This window comes from Theobroma cacao, chromosome 2, assembly GCF_000208745.1.
Source record: "Theobroma cacao cultivar B97-61/B2 chromosome 2, Criollo_cocoa_genome_V2, whole genome shotgun sequence".
Taxonomy (NCBI): Eukaryota; Viridiplantae; Streptophyta; class Magnoliopsida; order Malvales; family Malvaceae; genus Theobroma; species Theobroma cacao.
The window spans coordinates 11,821,772-11,844,121 of NC_030851.1; the positions used below are offsets into that span (position 1 = coordinate 11,821,772).

The 22,350-nt window shown below is 34.0% G+C and overlaps 2 long non-coding RNA genes across 2 annotated transcripts; both read right to left on the bottom strand.

Moving 5' to 3' along the window:
• Positions 4,815-6,528, bottom strand: LOC108660838. Its single transcript, XR_001926531.1, has 3 exons — positions 6,490-6,528; positions 5,755-5,837; positions 4,815-4,910 (listed from the first exon to the last, which is right to left on the bottom strand). It is a non-coding gene; the product is annotated as an uncharacterized LOC108660838 (long non-coding RNA).
• On the bottom strand, positions 12,523-14,261 carry LOC108660839. Its single transcript, XR_001926532.1, has 3 exons — positions 14,220-14,261; positions 13,485-13,567; positions 12,523-12,659 (listed from the first exon to the last, which is right to left on the bottom strand). It is a non-coding gene; the product is annotated as an uncharacterized LOC108660839 (long non-coding RNA).

The following is a 22,350-nucleotide window of genomic DNA, read 5'->3' on the forward strand; positions in this document are numbered from 1 at the left end:
AAGAAAAGGGAGTGAATTTCTACTTTAAAGAAAGACGATGGCTCGTGGTGCTACGTACGATCAATCTGAGTTAAAGCTTATGTCAATAATGTTTTATCGAGATCTTTATACTGATGATAGTATGCATGAATCTCTTCCAATCAACTCTCATTGAAAGCTTAATAATAATGCTTTAGAGGAAATCTTAAATTTGATTGTTCATGGAGAAGTTAGGATGGCAGTTTTTGACATGGATTTGAATAAATGTCCAGGGTTTGATGCCTTTCTTGCAGCCTTTTACCAAAAGTATTATAGTAGTGTTGGTGCGGGTATTGTTAGCTTTCTCCAACAAGCGTATATTATAGGTAATTTTCTACCAATTTGAATCATACTTTGATTTCTTTCATTCTTAATGTAGAGGTTCCAAAAAAAATCTCACAATTTTGTCTAATCAATCTTTGCACGATACCATTGAAGATTATCAGTAAGATTCTTGTCGATCATTTAAGGCCTTTTTCTTAATGATATTGTTGGAAAGACTCAGTATAGTGCTGTGGCTTCATTCATGTTAGACAGGTTATAGATAATATTGTCATAGTCCTGTAGACACCCACTTAATAAATAAAAATAAATAAATAAATTGAACTAAAAAACACGTAAAAAAACAAAAAAATAATAAAAATAAAAAGAAGAAAAAAGAAGGGATGGAAGCACGCTTGGCCTCCATTGTCAATAATATACAGAGTATTAAATGCTCCTCTGGTAGCCGAGATTTGAGATCATTTTCGATGGATTTTCTTTGACTTGAAGGTTACCCATCCGGAATTAGTGTTGCTAAGATCATGATTGTCCAAAGATTTGGACAACTGAGTTCTATAAGAACCCTGAAAAATTTGAGGCTAGGGGATTTTGGGAAAGCTAGGAAAATCAATAAAAAAAAACACAACAGCATAAACCAAAAAAACCAAGAAAAATCCTAAATCTCTAGCAGTTGGAACCACGATCCACAACAATCAAAATACATACAAAAAAAATATACAAAATAATAAAAAAAAGAAAAGAGGATCGGCTTTAGAGAAAGTGCCGAGGTCGAAAGATAAAAGGGAGCAAAGGGTTTTGGTCAAATCTGGGTGTTGCCGGCGTAAAGGAGAAGAAAGAGAGAAAGAAGAAAAAAAAAGAAAAAAAAAGAAGAAGCCAATCGACAAAATGAGAGAAGAAAGAAAAAAGAAGAAGGAAGAAGAAAGAGAGAAAGAGAGAAACAGAAGAACACCGGTGCGACACTGACTGAGAGAAAGGAGAAAAGGAGAAGGAGAAAGAGAAGGAAAGAAAGAAAGAAGAAAAAGAAAAGGAGAAAAGAAACTAGCGGGGAGAGAGAAAGAGAAAGAGGGAGGAGAAAAAGAAAAAAAAAAAAAAGCCGCCTCTGAACGACATCGCACAGCTGAGGAAGGAAAAGATTTTTTTTCTCTTTCCTAAACCTTGCACTTGGAGCATATTAGTTAGAACCAGGCTGGTCCAAAGGCAAACCTTGCAGCCTAGTGGAGCCTGAACCCATTTAGAGCATTGGGTTAGTTACGACCCAATAGGTAATGGACTTGTTCATTAAATAATGGTCTGGGCTTGAGCTATTGAAGGTGGTTTATTAATTTCTTGTTTAAGTGTTATAATAGTTTTATTATTTTTCTTTGTGTGGTTTGAAATTTATGCATATGAAAAATAAAACATATGAAAGCTAACAATAAAAATCTTTAATACAATAGATAGTAGAGTTAGTAAATTAAAAGATATGCATATATAAATATATATAAATATGTAACAAAAAGTAAGTGAATGAACAAGGTAAAAAAAATTAATTAATTAAATGGAAGATTAGAAAGTACTTAGTTTTTTTGAAATATGTATAAAATAATTAATAAATAATAGAAATGGGTCTTAAAAAATGAAAAGAAATAAAAAATGAGAATAAAGTATAATTTGTTGTCAAGGCAAGAGAAAATAAAATGTTTATATTACAAAATTCATCTAGGTATTTATAAATATATAGAATGTACAATATAATATTAAATTACAAATATTAAAAAAGTCAAGCAGTTAATTTGAGTTAATCCAATACTAGAATTCTACTTAAAAAAAGGGCAAAGAGTTGCCTCTTTCGGGTGGATTTCTTAGGTATAGTATTTGAGACGGATCTTCACCGAAGTGTTGGGATAGATCCGAGCTTTATACTCCAGTACCCAATACTTCAAATAATTGTTACAAAAAAATAGTATACATAAAAAAATTAATAAAAAATAATAAAATATATAAATAAAGTAATAAATCACCTTAAACTATTAAACATATAATTGCATGAATAACGAACTAATTAAGTTCATAACGCGTTTATGTAGACATCATCATTTTATTCTGTCATAGCACGTCACGATTATTTTGTTAATGGGCGAGAGTTCTGATGATGGGATTTTCTTGAATAGCTTGTAGAGATGAGTTCTTCCCAAGATATCCCTAGGTGAAGAAAACTTCGAAACCTCACTAAAGTGTTGGGATGGTCTACGAATAATTTTTCAATAAATAATTGTCAACCTCATTGTTTAAAATTGAATAAATCATAACATCATTTTACGATTGCATCACGTGCATCCGTGAAACCGAATAAAAGACTCAATCAACTAACATAATAAAGAATTAATTAATAAGAAGGATTAAGGAAACATAGGAATAAAATCAAGGCAGACTGCAATAGAATAACTTAAGATTAAATGGTATCGTTTGTGGAACGGGCATCACAGAGGTGCTAACCCTTCTCTGTGTGTAACCGCACTCCCGAACCTATCTCTGAAAAACGTGGATCAGTTCTCGTTTGTTGACGGACCTAAAATTAATTTAGGACTTTGTCGATTAGAATCGGGTTAATAAGTGGCCAATCACACCTAAATCAAAAGGATTGGTGGTGACCCTAAGATATTTTATTTTTGCCCACGTCTAGCGGAAGGGTTCCCGAACCTGGCACGTTACGACAAGTCTAGGAGGCCATACATACCATGCGACTAATGAAGAGAAAGGTGGGTGCACTGGCTATTAAAATTGACCTTGAAAAGGCTTATGACCATTTGAAATGGTATTTCCTTCCAGAGGTATTAGAAGAAATTAGGTTTTCATCTGCATGGATTAATTTTATTATGTTTGTGTTTAAATCTCCAACTTTTTTCATTTTATGGAATGACAGTGCAACAAAAGTCTTTACTCCCACAAGAGGCATTTGTCAGAATGACCATTTGTCACCTTATCTCTTTGTTCTTTGTATGGAGAAATTGTCCCACTTGATTAATAGTGTAGTGAATTTTGAACGGTGGAAACCGTTATTATTAACTAGTCAAGGGCCTTTTCTTTCTCATGTTTGTTTTGTAGATGATCTTTTGTTGTTTGATATTACTTCGAAGAACCAAGTGGAGGTTATGTTGCACGTTTTTGACCATTTTTGCAAGGCATCTGGATAAAAAGTGAATCTAGCAAAGTCAAAATTACTATTTGATAGCAAAATTTCGCAAGTGCACGGGTCACTTCCAATAGACAAGTGTAAGTAGAGTGTCGAATTCCCACGAGGATTGTCTTGTGTGGACTTGCACTGATTACTGAGTTTTGCTTCCTTTGCTTAAGCCAATTTCATGAAACGTTGAGAATTTTATAGAGAAAATCAATAACAAAAGCCTAAGGTTTCTAACTTCCTTTGGTCATTTTCACTTAAGTTAATGCTGTCTCTTTGGTTTAAATTATCTTAAACAACTTGTTAATTAGGAACACTTAATTATCTACATGCTTATGTCTAAGTCATGTAAACCTATTATTACTAACCATTTACTATGATAGATAAGATAATTAATGATAACGCCTTAAGATTAAGTTCTCTTAAACGATTACACGTGACTAGTAGATGTAGTGGTCATTAACCTTGCTCTCACTTAAGAGTCATCTATTCTACTAATTCATATGTCATTTTCTTTTTAGTCTGGATTCTTAAGTTCCTATGTCTAGTTCATTAAGATTCCCTTTAAATTCCCTTGTAAGGTTTAATAAAGTTACTAACTCCTAATTAATTCCCTTAGTCTGGATTTCGAAATTCCTATGTCTAGTACATTAAGAATCCCCTTAATTCCCCCTTTAAGGTTTATTAGAGTTACCATGTATCACATTTATAAGGTGAATTAGAAAGGAGCATTACGCACAAAAAAAAAAATGAACTAAGTTATTTAAGTTTATATTTTTATTTTACCAAAGAGAATTTATTATACCTAAGCTATTTGCCCAAATTTGTCATGACCCGGTACTCCCATTGAGCCGGTGACAACCGTCGCGATGTCCCGATAGATACTCATTATCCGGAATATCAACCCGAAACCCCGCAAGGTTTTAATATCAGTTTCTCATTTCCCTTATGAGCAACCATTGTCAAATATCGTGTTCTAAAAGATTTTAAGCTGTTTCCAACTTAAAACAAATAAAATATTAATTTTTGTCTCACAGGGGTATTTTGGTCATTTTTTCAAAAATTTCGAAACTAGCCAATAATGTAGTATATAAATGCAGAACATATATTTCAAAAGCAAAAATAAATTTAGATGTCTAAAACATTCGTTTAAAACGAAATTATGATTATTTGGATATAATAAGAAAATAAAATAAATATTAAGTAAAATATTCTATTTTCTTATTAAATAATATTTTCAAAGTTATACGTAGATAATTTTTGTAGTATAAAAGTAAAGTAAATTCATACATATTGTAATACAGTAAACCAGAGTATTTAATTTAATTTACAATGACCAATGGGCCCCCGAATAACCAAAAGTAAAGAGGATTATGAACCTACAGTTTGGAGGAATGCAAATCCAAGGGTAGTCCTCGATGAAATCAACTATCTATAGCCTAATCTGAACCTGAAATGGGTGAAAATGAGAGTGGTGAGATTTTATAATCCTAGTGAGCAAACAAACATCATTCGAAATATCTAAAGTCGAGTAAAATGAGACAATTAAAATATTTAATCTCAATATGTATTTCATAATATAAATATTCATTTCATTTAAATATTCATCATGGCTTATGAGTATCTTAAAAGCTTAGCTCCTGCCAAAATCATTCTCGGGGATACCTTGGCCGAGGTATCTAACCGAGTCCACCAATGTTGTTAAAAAGTTCGTATACACGTAAACATATTTTTAGTTTGAAAAACATAGCCATTCCTTGGCGTTAGCGGAGTTCATCATCACGAGGTGGTTTGGCGTGACGTGAACTCTGTCCATACCTCAGGAGATACCCTACATGCCTCTCCGACCGAGGTACATATATATATATCCGGATTCTGTGCCCCTCTAATAGGCTAGTCCACAGAATCCACTTACTGCAGCAAGCTAAACCCACCATACAATAAAATTTTGACAGCATGACAAGGCTAATATTTTACTACCCAGCCTGCAAAGGTAAAATAAAATAATTCATACAATTCATAAAACACAGTCCAACTGGTCATGCCAACACAATAACAATATAACATAAGCCATCAATTTCCAATCATAAATTTGCAACATACCGGTGGTCTCCAATTACTCTATTTTCAAAATCGTTATTCAATTTCAAGACAATTTATAAAAATCTTTTCAGGTAAACACATTCTGTTTGTAAAACACAAAAATTTACCTTTTAAACTCATTTTCATAAAATTTAACCAAAACCGATTAAAAACATACTTTAGATAATTAAAATGATGGTAAGGTTACTCACTATTTCGGGAGTCGAATTTTTAGAATACTCTGACTACCGATCCTCAAGTACAATTTCCTTGCCTTTATCGGAGGATTCACCACCTAGACATAGTACAAAATCGAGAAACTTACTACATTGGTACTAAATAGAAATTAAACTAATTTAAACTACTAATGCATGATATGGAATGAAAAAATGTCCAAATAGCCATTTAAATACGGTATTCGACCTAATTTGCACTATTCTCGGTGTAATTGGCTAAAACCTCCAATTTAACTCCAAATCGATTTTTTTCACTTTCTACACTCCAATTATACTTAAAATACCTCAATGATTGTGAATATGATTCAATTTATCAGTTTGAATCATAAATCGCACATGTCTATACATTAGGTAAAAATTCAAATTTTCATGCTAAAATTTTCCATTAAATTTCTAGCCTCACCAATCATTAAATACCATCCAAATATCATGAAATATCATCAATTTCAGCCTCAATATCCTCCCTAGAAAATTCGGCCTCTTATGGGTAATGGGAGAAAATGATTTTTTTTCTTGTTGTTTTGTTTTTAAATATGCTAAACTAACCAAAAACACTAACATAACTTAGAATCAAATCAATCCAACTTCATTCTCTCTCCATACCCATTTGGTTAGCCATGAATTCACCATGAAAACCTGAGTTCTAAGCATGGAAAATGAAAAAGAAAGCATGGGTAGTGTAAATCACAAGATAAAATCACAAAATTTTACCTTTATTAGCTTAATCTCTTGAAATCCCACACTTTTTCTTCAATTTTCCCACCTAGGTTTTGTTCTTTCTTTGTTTTTCTTCACTTCATGCTTTGGCCGGCCATTATGAAGAAAATAGGCTGATTTTTGTTGATTTTAAAGCTAAAAAAATAAATGGATATTAACAGGCCATGTGTCACCATTTCATTGGCCCATTTTTATTTCTTAATTATTAAGCTTTCTCTCTCCACCATATAAATCCCTTCAATTATCCATTATAAAATTGGGTAAAATCTATGTGCTGGACAAGTGTCAGGTGTGTAAAATTACAATTGTGCCCCTAAAATGGTAAAATTACCATTTTACCCTTATGCTCCAAAAAATACCAGGATCACAATTTTTTTCACTTGTCAACGTCAAATCATACTCCTATACTCAAATTATACTCCAATAAGTCAAATGGGGCAAAAAAAATCTTTTTTAAAATTCTCATTTTGTCCCTAGGTGGCAAATGACCATTTTACCCCTGAATAGTGAAAATTCTGGTTTGATTCCAAATTGATCCTTAAACTCTGAATTACCATTTTGAGTCATCCATGGACTATGAAGCTCTTAATCTCACCTTAAAATTCTTATTTGATCTAGTTCGAGGCTTAAATCAACTTTGTTGTACCTCTAGGTACAATACCTACTTTTGTAAATTTTTAGAGACCCTCATAGCATGCAATCATGCTATCATCACATGTATGTCATGACAAGCATTTTATAAGGTCAGGCTTTACAGTACTACCCCCCTTAAAAATAAAATTTTGACCTCAAAATTTCACTTACCGGATTCCAAGAAAAGATGTGGATATTGGTTTCTCATCTAGCGCTCGACTTCCCACGTCATTTCTTCCATTCGAGCATTTTTCCACAATACTTTCACCATTGGAATACTCTTATTCCTTTGCACTCGATCCTTTCGATCTAGAATACGTACAAGCTGCACCTTGAACTTCAAATCTTCATGCAACTCAATGGGAGGTGTCTCTAGAATGTGAGAGGGATCGGGAACATACTTTTTCAACATCGAGACATGGAAGACATTTTAAATCCGATCTAACTCCAGGGGTAATTCAAGTCTGTAAGCCACTGGCCCAATCCTTTCAATGATACGAAAGGGTCCAATGTATCTCGGATTGAGCTTTCCCCGCTTCACGAATCGAATCACAATAAATACCATAAATTATCACAATAGTATAATCAAATAAGATTTAATACTTGGAATTTTCAAATTATTACCTTTCCAAGGAGAAACCTTAAGAAAAACTTTATCGTCAACTTCAAACTCCAAATCTTTCCTTCGTCTATCAAAATAATTCTTCTGCCTATCTTGAGTTGTCTTTAACCGCTCTCGGATAACCTTGACCTTGTCATTTGTTAGATCAATCAATTCCACATTAAACAATTTCCTCTCACCCACTTTATCCTAATAAAGTAGAGTTCGACACTTTCTTCCATACAAAGCCTCGTATGGAGCCATCCTAATACTAGACTGAAAACTGTTATTATAGCGAACTCCACCAATGGCAAGTGTCTGTCTCAACTCCCAATGAAGTCAATGACACAAGCCCGTAACATATCCTCCAAGGTTTGAATAGTCCTTTCAAATTGACCATCAGTTTACGGATGAAAGGCAGTACTAAATCTCAATTTAGTTTCGAGAGCTTCCTAAAATTTTGACCAAAATCAAGAAGTAAATCGAGGGTCTTGATCTGACATAATAGAAACTGAAACTCCATGTAATCTCACAATTTCATCTATATAAAGTTTTACCAGTTTCTCAATAGAATACGTGCTATGGATAGCCAAGAAATGGGTGGACTTAGTCAATCTATCAACAATCACCCAAATAGCATCCTTCCCACTTTGTGTCCGCGATAAACCCAATACAAAGTCCATAGTCACGTGTTCCCACTTTCATTCAAGAATCGGTAAAAGTTGAAGAGTACTTGATGGTTTTTGATGCTCTGCCTTAATCTGTTGGCATGTGAGACATTTTACTACAAACTCTGCTATGTATCGTTTCACACCCGACCACCAATAACTTTCTTTAATAGTCCGATACATCTTGGTGCTTCCGGGATGTAAAGCATAGGCGGAAGAATAAGCTTCCTCCAAAATAGCTCGTCTCAACTGATCATCCTTAGGGACATAAATCCGGTCTCTAAACATCAAGGTACCATTATCACTGAGTCTAAATTCACTAGTTTCTCTATTTTGCAGCTTTTGAACTTCCTATTTCAACCAATCATCAGATTTATACAATTCTCTGATTTGATTCAACAATGAAGGTCTCACAACAAAACTAGCAAGTAGGGTTCCATCCTCACCATTATTCAACTGGATCCCTAGAGACTTCATCTCAAGTAACATCGAAAAATAAGAACTCCGAAGTATAGCTAATGAAGATGAGGATTTACGACTTAAAGCATTCGCTACAACATTTGCCTTCCCCGGATGATAATCAATCACCAAGTCGTAATCCTTAATCAACTCCAGCCACTGTCTTTGTTTCAAATTAAGTTCTTTATGGGTGAGCAAATATTTCAAACTTTTATGATCAGTAAAAATCTGACAATGCTCACCATATAAATAATGTCTGCAAATCTTCAATGCGAATACTACTGTTGCCAACTCCAGGTCATGAGTACAATAATTTGTCTCATGCTTCTTCAACTGTCTAGAAGCATAAGCTATTACTTTGTTATCCTGCATTAATACACACCCTAATCCCAACTTAGATGCATCACTGTATACCACAAATTCTTTTTCATTAACAGGAAGTGTTAAAACGAGAGCAGAGGTCAATCGGTTCTTTAGCTCCTGAAATCGATTCTCACAAACATTATCCCACTCAAACTTAACTCTTTTATGAGTCAAACGAGTCAGAGGAGCTGCTATCAAAGAAAATCCCTGAACAAATCTCTGATAATAGTCGGCTAAGCCAAGGAAACTGCGAATCTCAATTACCGTTCTCGGTTGCTCCCATTGTAAGATTGCCTCAATCTTCTTGGGATCGACATAAATTTCAGCTCTGGACACCACATGTCCCAAGAAAATCACTTCCTTTAACCAGAACTCACATTTAGAGAACTTGGCATAGAGTTATCTCTCGAGCAAAGTTTGCAACACAATGTGCAAATGGGTAGCATGTTCATCATCATTCTTCGAGTAAACCAAGATGTCATCTATGAACACTATCACAAACTTATCTAAATATGGATGGAACACCCTGTTGATAAGATCCATTAAAGCTGCCGGGGCATTAGTCAAACCAAACGGCATCACTAGAAACTCATAATGCCCATAACGCGTCCTAAAAGTAGTCTTGGGTACATCCTGCTCCTTAATCTTCAACTGATAATACCCAGACCTCAAATCAATATTTGAAAATACCATAGCACCTCGTAATTGATCAAAAATATCATCGATCCGAGGTAGAGGGTATTTATTCTTGATGGTCACTCAGTTCAGCTGACGGTAATCGATACACAATCGAAGAGTGTCATCTTTCTTCTTTACAAATATGATCGGTGCTCCCCAAAGAGAAATGCTAAGGCGAATGAAACCTTTATCCACCAAATCTTGCAACTAGACTTTTAGTTCCTTTAACTCTGCCGGAGCCATTCTATATGGAGGGATAGAAATAGGTGCAGTACCAGAAAGTAAATCAATAGGGAACTCAAGCTCTCGATCAGGAGGTAGTCCTGGTAACTCATCAAGAAATACATCAGAAAACTCATTTACTATTGGGACATCCTCTAATTTAGGTTCCCCTTTTGAAATATCAATCACGTGAGCCAAATAAGCCAGATACCCTTTCTACACTAATTTTAATGCTTTGATGGCCGAGATTACACAAGACGGTAATACTCAACGTTTCCCTGCAAAAACAATCTCTGCTCCTTTCAAATTTTGAAGAACAACCTCTTTTCTAAAACAATCCACATTCGCCTGATGTGCAGTTAACCAGACCATACCCAATATCAAATCAAAATCTTGGATCTCTAGAGGAATCAAGTCACCCCTAAATTCTTCCTCACCAACCATTACTCCACAATCTGCCTTGGTGGTAACCCATAAGGATTTCTCCTCTGCATATCCGTACGAGTTGATGGAGATGGAGCAATTGCAGTAACCCGTCTTAGCTGTGGGCACTCACTCTTAATGTGGCCCGACTGATCACAATGATAACATCGTACTGGTCCCCTACACGGCCCAACATGATTCTTCCCACATCTCCTGCATCTATCAAAACCTCCGAAACTCTTCCAAGAAGTAGTCATCGCAGATCTGTTAAATCTCTGAGGCCTCTGCTATGTCTGTGAAAATGGAGGTCGAGGAGATGTCACTGAAACAGAGGTAGTGCTCCCTGAAGCATATGAGTCTTTGCCCTTTTTTGGTGGCTAATTGGAAGATACACTCGGATTTCTCTTTTTTGCAAACTCGGTCCAAATCTTCCTATTCTTAATCACGAGCTTCTCAGCCTGTAAAGCCATCTGTACGACCTTCTTATGTGGTTCCCTACTAGTCACTGTCATCCACTCTCTAATCTCATTACGGAGCCCTTCCTCGAAATAATTGATCTGATTCTACTAAGATTTCACCAGATCCGGCACATATAACATCAGCTCGTCAAAACGAGCTTCGTACTCCTCTACAGTTAAATTCTCTTGTTTCAAACTCAGAAATTCTCTTTTCTTTTCTTTATGATGGAAATAAGTGAAATACTGACCATCAAATTCTCTTAGGAAGTCTGACCAGATCGGAGGAGTAGTGGAACGAGATTTTACTGAATTTCACCATGTGCGAGCTCTCTTCTCTAATAATTTCATGGCCACTATCAATTTCAGGTCATCATCCAACCTCATATCAGAGAACGTCTCTGAAACCTGATTAATCCAATCTTTGGCTACGGTTGGATTTAACTCACCCGTAAAAGAAACACAACCAAGTTGCCTAGCTTCCTTCCACTTCTTAGCAATAGAGACATCCGGCACTAGTGGTGGAACAGGAGGTGGGGGTGGTGGTACTGAAGGAGTAACTGGTGGTACTATAGGAGGGGCCTAACTAGCTTGAGCGTGGCCAACAATAGCGGTAAAAAAAGCTACCAATGCTTGAACAGCCTTAGGAGACATGGCAGAAGTACCAGTAGGTGGCGGACGATGTAGAGGATGTGGAGAATGTGGAGGAGTCTTGGCCTGCTCAGCAGCAGGTGCTGCTCGAATGGTGGATGCAGCCGATTCCTCCTTTACTACATCTAGCTGACGACGTTGGGAACGACCTCTTCCTCTCCCAACCGATCTAGTGAGAGGTAGGCGTCCGTGTCGAGGAGGCATGGAAATCTATACAAGGAAATAAGGCAAATTTAATCAACCTTAGACTCTATATGCAGATGCATGCATTCTATTCAACCTAACCTAACTTAACCCGAGGCCACACTGACATTGTAAATTTTTAAAATAACTTTAAAACTAAAAACTCTGATCTTTAAAACCAAATGCTCTGATACCAATCGAATTGTCACGACTCGGTACTCCCCTCGAGCCCTTAACAACCACCGCGGTATCCCGATAGACACTCATTACCCGAAATATCAACCTGAAACCCCGCAAGGCTTTAATATCAGTTTCTCATTTCCCTTGTAAGCAACCATTGTCAAATATCGTGTTCTAAAAGATTTTAAGCTGTTTTCAACTTAAAACAAATAAAATATTAATTTTCGTCTCACAGAGGTATTTTGGTCATTTTTTCAAAAATTTCGAAACCAGCCAATAATGTAGTATATAAGTGCAGAACACATATTTCAAAAGTAAAAATAAATTTAGATGTCTAAAACATTCGTTTAAAACGAAATTATGATTATTTGGGTATAATAAGAAAATAAAATAAATATTAAGTAAAATATTCTATTTTCTTATTAAACAATATTTTCAGAGTTATACGTAGATAATTTTTGTAGCGTAAAAGCAAAGTAAATTCATACATACTGTAATACAATAAACCAGAGTATTTAATTTAATTTACAATGACCAATGGGCCCCCGAATAATCAAAAGTAAAGAGGACTGTGTACCTACAGTTTGAAGGAATGCAAATCCAAGGGTAGTCCTCGATGAACTCAACTATCTATAGCCTAATCTGAACCTAAAATGGGTGAAAAGGAGAGTGGTGAGATTTTATAATCACAGTGAGTAAACAAACATCATCCAAAATATCTAAAGTTGAGTAAGAGGAGACAATTAAAATATTTAATCTCAATATGTATTTCATAACATAAATATTCAACATGGCTTATGAGTATCTTAAAAGCTTGGCTCCTATCAAAATTATTCTCGGGGATACTTTGGCCGAGGCATCTAACCGAGTCCGCCAAGGCTGTTAAAAAGTTCGTATACACGTAAACATATTTTTAGTTTGAAAAACATAGCCATTCCTTGGCGTTAGCGGAGTTCATCATCACGAGGTGGTTCCGCGTGACGTGAACTCTGTCCATACCTCAGGAGATACCCTACGCGCCTCTCCGACCGAGGTACATATATATATCCAGATTTCGTGCCCCTATAATAGGCTAGTCCACAGAATCTGCCTACTACAGCAAGCTAAACCCACCATATAATAAAATTTTGACAGCATGACAAGCCTAATATTTTACTACCCAGCCTGCAAGGGTAAAATAAAACAATTCATACAATTCATAAAACACAGCCTAGCTAGTCATGCCAACATAATAACAATATAACATAAGCCATCAATTTCCAATCATAAATTTGCAACATACCGGTGGTCTCCAATTACTATATTTTCAAAATCGTTATTCAATTTCAAGACAATTTATAAAAATCTTTTCAGGTAAACACATTCTGTTCGTAAAACACAAAAATTTACCATTTAAACTCATTTTCATAAAATTTAACCAAAACTGATTAAAAACATACTTTAGATAATTAAAATGATCGTAAGGTTACTCACTATTTTGGGAGTCGAATTTCTAGAGTACTTTGACTACCGATCATCGGGTACAATTTCTTCGCCTTTATCGGAGGATTCACTACCTAGATATAGTACAAAATCGAGAAACTTACTACATTGGTACTAAATCAAAATTAAACTAATTTAGACAACTAATGCATGATATGGAATGAAAAAATGTCCAAATAGCCGTTTAAATACGATATTCGACCTAATTCGTACTATTCTCGGTGTAATTGGCTAAAACCTCCAATTTAACTCTAAATCGATTTCTTTCACTTTCTACAGTCCAATTATACTTAAAATACCTCAATGACTGTGAATATGATTCAATTTATCAGTCCAAATCATAAATCGCACATGTCTATACATTAGGTAAAAATTCAGATTTTCATGCCAAAATTTCTCATTAAATTTCTAGCCTCACCAATCATTAAATACCACCAAAATATCATGAAATATCATCAATTTCAGCCTCAATATCCTCCCTAGAAAATTCGGCCTCTTATGGGTAATGGGAGAAAATGATTTTTTTTCTTGTTGTTTTGTTTCTAAATATGCTAAACTAACTAAAAACACTAACATAACTTAGAATCAAATCAATCCAACTTCATTCTCTCTCCATATCCATTTGGTCAGCCATGAATTCACCATGAAAACCTGAGTTCTAAGCATAGAAAATGAAAAAGAAAGCATGGGTAGTGTAAATCACAAGATAAAATCATAAAATTTTACCTTTATTAGCTTAATCCCTTGAAATCCCACACTTTTTCTTCAATTTTCCCACCTAGGTTTTTTTCTTTCTTTGTTCTTCTTCACTTCATGCTTTGGTCGGCCATAATGAAGAAAATAGGCTGATTTTTGTTGATTTTAAAGCTAAAAAAAATAAATGGATATTAACATGCCATGTGTCACCATTTCATTGGCCCATTTTTATTTCTTAACTATTAAGCTTTCTCTCTCCACCATATAAATCCCTTCAATTATCCATTATAAAATTGTGTAAATTCCATGTGCTAGGCAAGTGTCGGGTGTGTAAAATTACAATTTTGCCCTTGGAATGGTAAAATTATCATTTTACCCTTATGCTCCGAAAAATACCAGGATCATAATTTTTTTAACTTTTCAACCTCAAATCATACTCCTATACTCAAATTATACTCCAATAAGTCAAATGGGGTAAAAAAAAATCTTTTTCAAAAATTCTCATTTTGTCCTTAGGTGGCAAATGACCATTTTGCCCCTGGATAGTGAAAATTCTAGTTTGACTCCAAATTGATCCTCAAACTCCGAATTACCATTTTGAGTCATCCGTGAACTGTGAAGCTCTTAATCTCACCTTAAAATTCCTATTTGATCTAGTTCGAGGCTTAAATCAACTTTGTTGTACCTCTAGATACAACACCTACTTTTGTAAATTTTTCGAGACTCTCCAAGCATGCAATCATTGTATCATCACATGTATGTCATGACAAGCATTTTATAAGGTCAGGCTTTACAAAATTCCATTAAAAACCCTAGCTAAAATTATTTGGCTACTCATATTTTTATTATGAATAGAATTTAAAGAGTGAACTAAAATAAAGAACATGCTGAAAATTAAAAAGAAAGAAAGAAAGAATACTTTTAACCTTGATACCAAAATCACCTTATAATTAAGTTAGGTTTGGTCAACAAAGTAACAAGATTTCTAGGATTAAAAATTAACTAAAACTCTTATCACTTTGCCAACTTCACTATACTTTAATGAAGCTCTAATGGTGGATAGAAATTGGATAAAAAGATAAGAAAATAAACAAAATTTTATTAATTGAAAACTAAAAAAGTGCTAGGAAGAATAAGTAAGGAGGTTGAGATAAAAAGTTTTTTTCAAGCTAACTCCTTTTTTGAAAGAACTTAAGTTTAAGAGGAAAATTATCAAAGTAAAAGGTAGAAATAGCGAATGAATTAAAAACAATAATTGTAGACAAACACAATTTTTATTGGGTTTAAAACTACATTAGTTGGAAATTCAAAGCCAATTTATGCTACACAAGAAAACTAAAAGAAAGCTTGCTGGAGAAATACAAAGAAACTTTAACTAATATCCTAAAAACTGCTGAAAACAAAGAAGAGAAGGCTTACTTGAAGAGCTAGACTGGCTGGGCATTTATAGCCAAAAGGAGGGAGAGTTTTGGCTTAAGTCTTCCACCTTTAAAATTTAGAATTCAAGTTTTCAGTTCACTTGATCACTTAGCCAGATTGCAAACTGATTTTTATCTGATTTCCAGCTTGAATTTTGAGTGAAAATTGACTCTTTCAAGCTTCAAAGTGGCTGACCAGTGTTAGGATGAATTTGGCATGAAATGTGCTTAAGTGCTTCTTTGAATTCAAATTGCAAAAGCTTGAACTTTTCCTTTTCAATTTTTAAACCACCTCAGTTGAAATTCCCTTTTATTATCTTCATGATTTTGTGCCTTTTTATCCAAAGAAAATCAGCTTAAAAATTGATTTTGTGCCTTTTTATCCAAAGAAAATCAGCTTAAAAATTATCTAAAATTTGGCTTGAAATTTAAACTTTATAGGATTTGAATTTAGACTCTTTGAGTAAAACTGCTAAAATTACCTGTAACAAGAGATTTTGGAAAATATCTCGACACTCTCATGCTTTATGGCCGAATTACTAAGGAGACTTACTTTGAGTTGATTTTTAAGATCAAACAGAGGCTAGAGAAATGGCAGAATATAAATATAAATATTTCCATGGCAGGATGAGTATATTTAGTGTAATCAGTTACAGGTACAATGGCTATTTACTTAATGCAAACTGTCTATCTCCTAAAAAATGTGATCTAAGAAATTGATCGTTTAAATTGTAATTTTGTATGGGGTCATGGGGAAGAAAAAAGGAAAATACATGACTTAATTGGGAAAAATTATGTACTTCCAAAGCTGAGAGGGGCTCGCAACTACGGGATGTTAGGAAGTTTAATTTGGCGTTATTGGCCAAATTGGAGTGGTACATATGGCAGGAAAAAAATTGCTTTTGGGTTGATGTTTTGAAAGCAAAATATCTTCGAAATCAAGATTTTATGCAAGTAAGGATCAAATCATTTGGCTCTCAAGTAGGGAAGGTATACTAAAGAGCAGATCACTTTTACATAGGGGTATGGGGATATGACTATAAATAATGGTCATCAAACAAAATTTTGGACAAATGTCTGGCTTAATTATGGCCCTTTGTTAAACCATGCAATGGTGGAATTGCAAGCAGCGGAACTGGACTTGCTAGTGGCTAGTTTTTGTGACGAATTTGGCAGATGAAATATTAAGCAAATTGAAGATATCCTGCCTTGACAAATTTCTTCGAAAATAGCTTCATTGATGATTGAGCCATCTACTGACGTGGAGGATAGAAAGTTCTAGATGCTCAAAAGTGATGGTATTTTTATAGTGAAATCAACTTATGCCTTGCAAATGTCAAACCATTTCACTAAAGAGAACAATTGGCAGCGAGTATGGACCTTTGGTAGCTCAAGGAAGGTTTGTGTTTTCTTATGGAGGATGCTACACGATTCTCTTCCAACTTCATCATGGCTAGCAAGACGGATGCCAAGTTTGTCGGCTTTATGCTTTCAATGTGGTTGTCCTAATGAGATTATTCTTCATGCAATTTGGGATTGTGCTCTTGTCCGAAATCTTTGGTTACTAATTGATTCGAATCTAATCCATGAAAATTTTTTTCCCTTGACTTGAAACCCTGGTTGTTGCAAACTATGTCAAGCACTGCACTATTTCACATGATAGCTTGGGGAATCCTTTTTGTTCACACGTTATGGTTCTTATGGTTTGGGTGAAACTCATCAATTTTTTATGCTAATTTTGTCTAGCCTTATCATGCATGGTAGCACATATGGACCAAGTCTAGGGAAGCTTGGGATAACTTTAAAAGAAAATAGATTGCAAGAAAATAAGAAATTTTTGTTACTTGGGAAAAGCTTAAGAGTTCCTTTGTTAAGCTTAATGTTGATGGTAGTGTGAAAAGGCAACCAGGCTTGGTAGTTGCTGAAGGTATAATTTGAGATGCACTTGGTAATTGGTTATTGGGATTTACCTATAAATTAGGTATATCATATTCTTTAACAACAAACTTTGGAAGCTTTGTTGGGGTTTTTGTTTATGTTGGGACAAAGGCTACAAGAGAATACAAGTAGAGTCAAATTCTTTATTAGCCATTAAGAAGTTAACTAATCAAGATTTTATTGCTTTGGACCCAAATGCTCATCTCATCAGGTGTATAAAGGAGAAACTTCAGTTGTCTTGGGAGTGGTCAATTTCTCACGTCCATCATGAAGTCAATCAGTGTGCTGATTAGATGGCCACACATCATAAAAAGTTATATTTGAGATTATATGTGCTTGATTCTCCTCCATCTAATAACTATTCTCTTTTATTTGCAAACATTTTAGATATTACTTGGCCTAGAATGATGTAGTGATTTTACTATAGATTTTATTCCCATATATTCAAAAAAAATTGAGATAAATTGAATAGGGGCTGTTAAGTTTCATTCATAGCGCTTTTGAAACCCAAAAACTGGTGGGCTAATTATTATTGAAGACAAGTCTAAGCCTATGGGCCTGTAGGTAACTCAAGTGGACATATAAAATACAAGCTCTGTCTTGTTTGTGCTTTTATACTAGGGTGTTTTTTTTTTTTCGAAGGTATTAGTTAAGCTCACTTAAAAATTTTCATTTAAAAACAAAAAAATAAAAAAAATCATCAAAGCAGAGCATATTTATAATCTTTCACCACGTAGTTATGGATTTGTATATTAAAAAAAAATGGAATTATAAATTATAAATTTTATGAATATTGAATAAATACATGACTTGTATAAAATAATAAATAATAATAAATCCTACTATCATTTTTATCCAAAAAAGTTAACGTTATCTGGTATGTTAGGAAAGAAAAAAAACAAGGATGATATATACAAAACAAAAGTGAATGAAATTAATTTTCCTTCATTCTATCACCAATATATTAAAAATAAGACCAATTTAATCCAGAGTCAATGATTTTTCAATCCTAAATGTGTTATAAGAACAAAGTGATGTTAAATTAGTTAAGAACTGATCAAATCTCCAAATAGATTAACTTTAAAAAAAAATCACCAAATAGATCGAACATGATATAGTTAAATTGGATCATTTGTTTCATTATTATTTAATGCAGTAATTAAACTTTGTAAGTAGTGGAATATAAACTTTTAACTTCTTACACCCTTTATTAGGTTTTTAACCACTAATTTAAATGTCTTTTTTTATTAGTAATCACCATATTTGATACTTATTTAATATTAAAATACATTTTTAATGAATCGGATCAATCGATTAATTAAAATTGACCCTCACCGATTCAATAATGCGACCACTAAGCTGGATAATAAAATAAAATAAAATAAAACAAAACCAACAAATACATGTGAAATAGAATTATTTTTGTAGCTAATATGTGGTGGCGCTCACCCTCAGCTTTGTGTCACATTCACTATATATATATATATATATTGGAGAACCCTTGACATTTTCCAATAATGATAACTTGCGGGAAGGGGGGATGTATATCTAACACTGCCAAATCATATGTACGTCCACTTTCACGTGGTTAATTATTTATCCATACGAGAGGACTTTGATTCATTTTAAAAATTTATATTATAAATATAAAGCGTGTTAGCAAGCTAAATAGATTACAATGAATTTTAATTTTTTTTAATTTGGTGAAAGAGATTCAAATCGTATTTTTTAAATAAAAAAATTATATATCAGTTAATAAAGTGTAATGATTAATTATTACCCAAACTTTCACTTGGTTAATTATTTATATATACGGAAGACTTTGATTCATTTTAATAATTTACATTATAAATATAAAGTGTGTTAGCGGGGGAAATAGATTGCAATGAATTTTAATTTACTCATGTGGAATTTTGGGTACTAGTAGTGACACGGAATGTTCAAATTTACATTATTTTGACTTTGAATCCTAAATATAAAAAGAAAGCAAACAAATTTGGATAACAACGTGTTTTTACCAAAAATGTTACCATATCATTTAGATGGTTGAATTTGGGTGGAAGGATGAATTCGGTTTTCAAATACTATTAAACTATTTATGCTACATCTTTGAAATTAAATTTTATAATCATATTTAAACCAATTATGAGTGCCCTTTAACTTTAAGTTAAATTTTTTATTCTGAAATAGATTATATATATTATTATTGTTTTTAAACTCACTCACGTTGTTATTATCTCTAATTCATATATGATATTGAATCTTTTAAATTCTTAACTAAACAATCTCACGTGTTAAGTGTTAATAGCATTTTCATGTGGGATGCGCAATAAAACAAAATGAATTAGCATTTTTCAAACCTTTCATACCCATATTGAACATAAAGTTGAGAAATATGGTTTACATGCATTTTCAATCATGTAGTAGTGAACTTTTATTTATTGTTCTATCCGACGGTCATCTTCAAATGTACTAAAACATTAAAATGTTTAGGGATAATACCATACTTAGTCTTTATATTTTAAAAACTATTTAATCTATACATATATTTTAAAAAAATTCAATGAAATACCAATATTTTAATTTTATGTACCAATTTACTTTGATATTTAATTTTGTTACCCAAATTTATTACCGTAATGGATGGCTAATTACAATGTGACATGCTACATGAAAATATGTTATATCATGGCTATAGAAGCATTTCAAAGCGTTCATGTGGCTGCCATTGTCACAAAATTATTGGCATCCACTTATTTGAGAGAATTTTATTGCTTATGGCTATGGGTAAAACGGAAATAGAATTGAAAAATAAACAAACTCTAAACTAAGAGTCCTTAATATTCCTCAACCAAACTTAACCCCTAAATGCCCTTAATATTCCACAAACAAACTTAGATTTGAAATCAAGAAAAAGGAGAGGTATAAGATTCCACCGGTTTTGCGTTAGGGTTAATTTTTAGTTTTTTCCTTTTTATCTATGGGAGTAACTATGTCACACTTGGCTTTGCACGTGTGTCCCATATTGAATATATTAATAGTATAGATACTCTATTAGACATTTTCTTAAAGCTGGGGCTAAATATGATATTAACCTAAATGTTTAATCAAGCTATAAGTAGCAATATTGCATTTGTCATGACAAAAAACACTGTTAAATTGATATTAAACCAACTAGATACTACATACAACAGAAAGGAACCATGAACAGTGCTCAACCCTACAGTTCACAACTAACAACCACCAACCTCTTCCCTTGACCTTACATCCAAGCCCACCAACGATGAAGCTCTCACACTTGGTCCCACACATAGCTTCACCACTGCGCATAGCCCCAACATTTACATAGCCACACATCGTCAACATAATCCAAATTTCAACTACCCCCTAACCCAAACACCACCAAATCTAAACACCCAATTGAAACCAATTGTCACTCAACGCAACCCTCAATTACCAAGTTCAGAAGAAGACTGGCACTCTTCTCTCCATACAATCTACATTACGAATCTCAGTAGACGGGGTTACTAAGCAAAGATTGGGGGAATCCTTTGATGCCTATGGCAAAGTAATGGACGTTTTCATCTTTCTTAGACAAAAGTCAAACAAGACTACCACCTTTACCTTTGTAAGATACAAAGAAATGCAGGAAGCTGCAAGAGTAATCTTACTAGGCAATGGACGGAGGATTGATAGGCACTACCTCACTGTCAAAAGGCTAACTTTGGTTAAAATCAAAGAAAGTTGGCTCAAACCCATCACACAATCCAGCAACCAAGAAAGTTGCAACTAAAAACCAGTGAACAACACCCGCGAAATCTTGACCACCATTTACATCTAAACTCATTTAAGCCAAACTCACTAAGGGATGATAGAACTTAGCTTCAAGCCTTGCAAAACCAACCTAAATCACACTCACTCACTCAATTACAAGTTAGCTTCGATATTGAAGTCAGCCAAAAAGGCCTTGAATGGTTGAATCAGAGTGCGATAGAAATGTTCTTAAGCTATGTTCATCATCAAATCTTGCAAGAGATCTTTGCTAAGAAAGGCTACCAATGTGTCGTCAAACCCATGAGAGTGAAAGATGTCCCTCTCACTTTCTGCCAAATGGAAGACATGAAAGCCTGCACTACTGAGTATAGGGCTTGGCTACTAGTGTGTCGTCAAACCCATGGGAGGGAAATATGTCCCTCTCACTTTCTGCTTAATGGAAGACATGAAAGCTTGCACTACTGAGTATAGGGCATGGCTAAACCTCTAGTTTGAAATTATTGTGTCACGACCCGGAACCTCCCTCGGGCCCATGACAACCGTCGCACGTCCCGATTGACACTCATTACTCGGAATGCCAACCGGAACCCCGCAAGGCTTACATATCAGTTTCTTTCCTTTCTTGTGAGCAATCATTGTTAAACATTCCATTTTAAACAATTACCGGTCGTTTTCGGCTCAAATAAATCAAAATTTTTTTTTTTTAAAAAGGATTTATAGATAAATATCACTATTCAAAATATTGATTCAAATATAATATTTTTATATAAAACAATATTTATAAAAACACGTGTAAGAAATCTTTCGTAACGTGTAAGTAAAATAAATTCATACATACAAAAATTTACAAAGTTATAATGTACAATAATGGCTACAATGAAAAGTGGCTCAAAATACACCCAGTGTTGGTGCTAGAAACCTATTATCTGTGTGGTAGAGATGTCAACTGGAATCATCGACAAAATAGGGTATCTACAAGTGTCGTAACGTGCGGGTCCGGGAACCCGACCGCTAGACGTAAATGTGAAAAC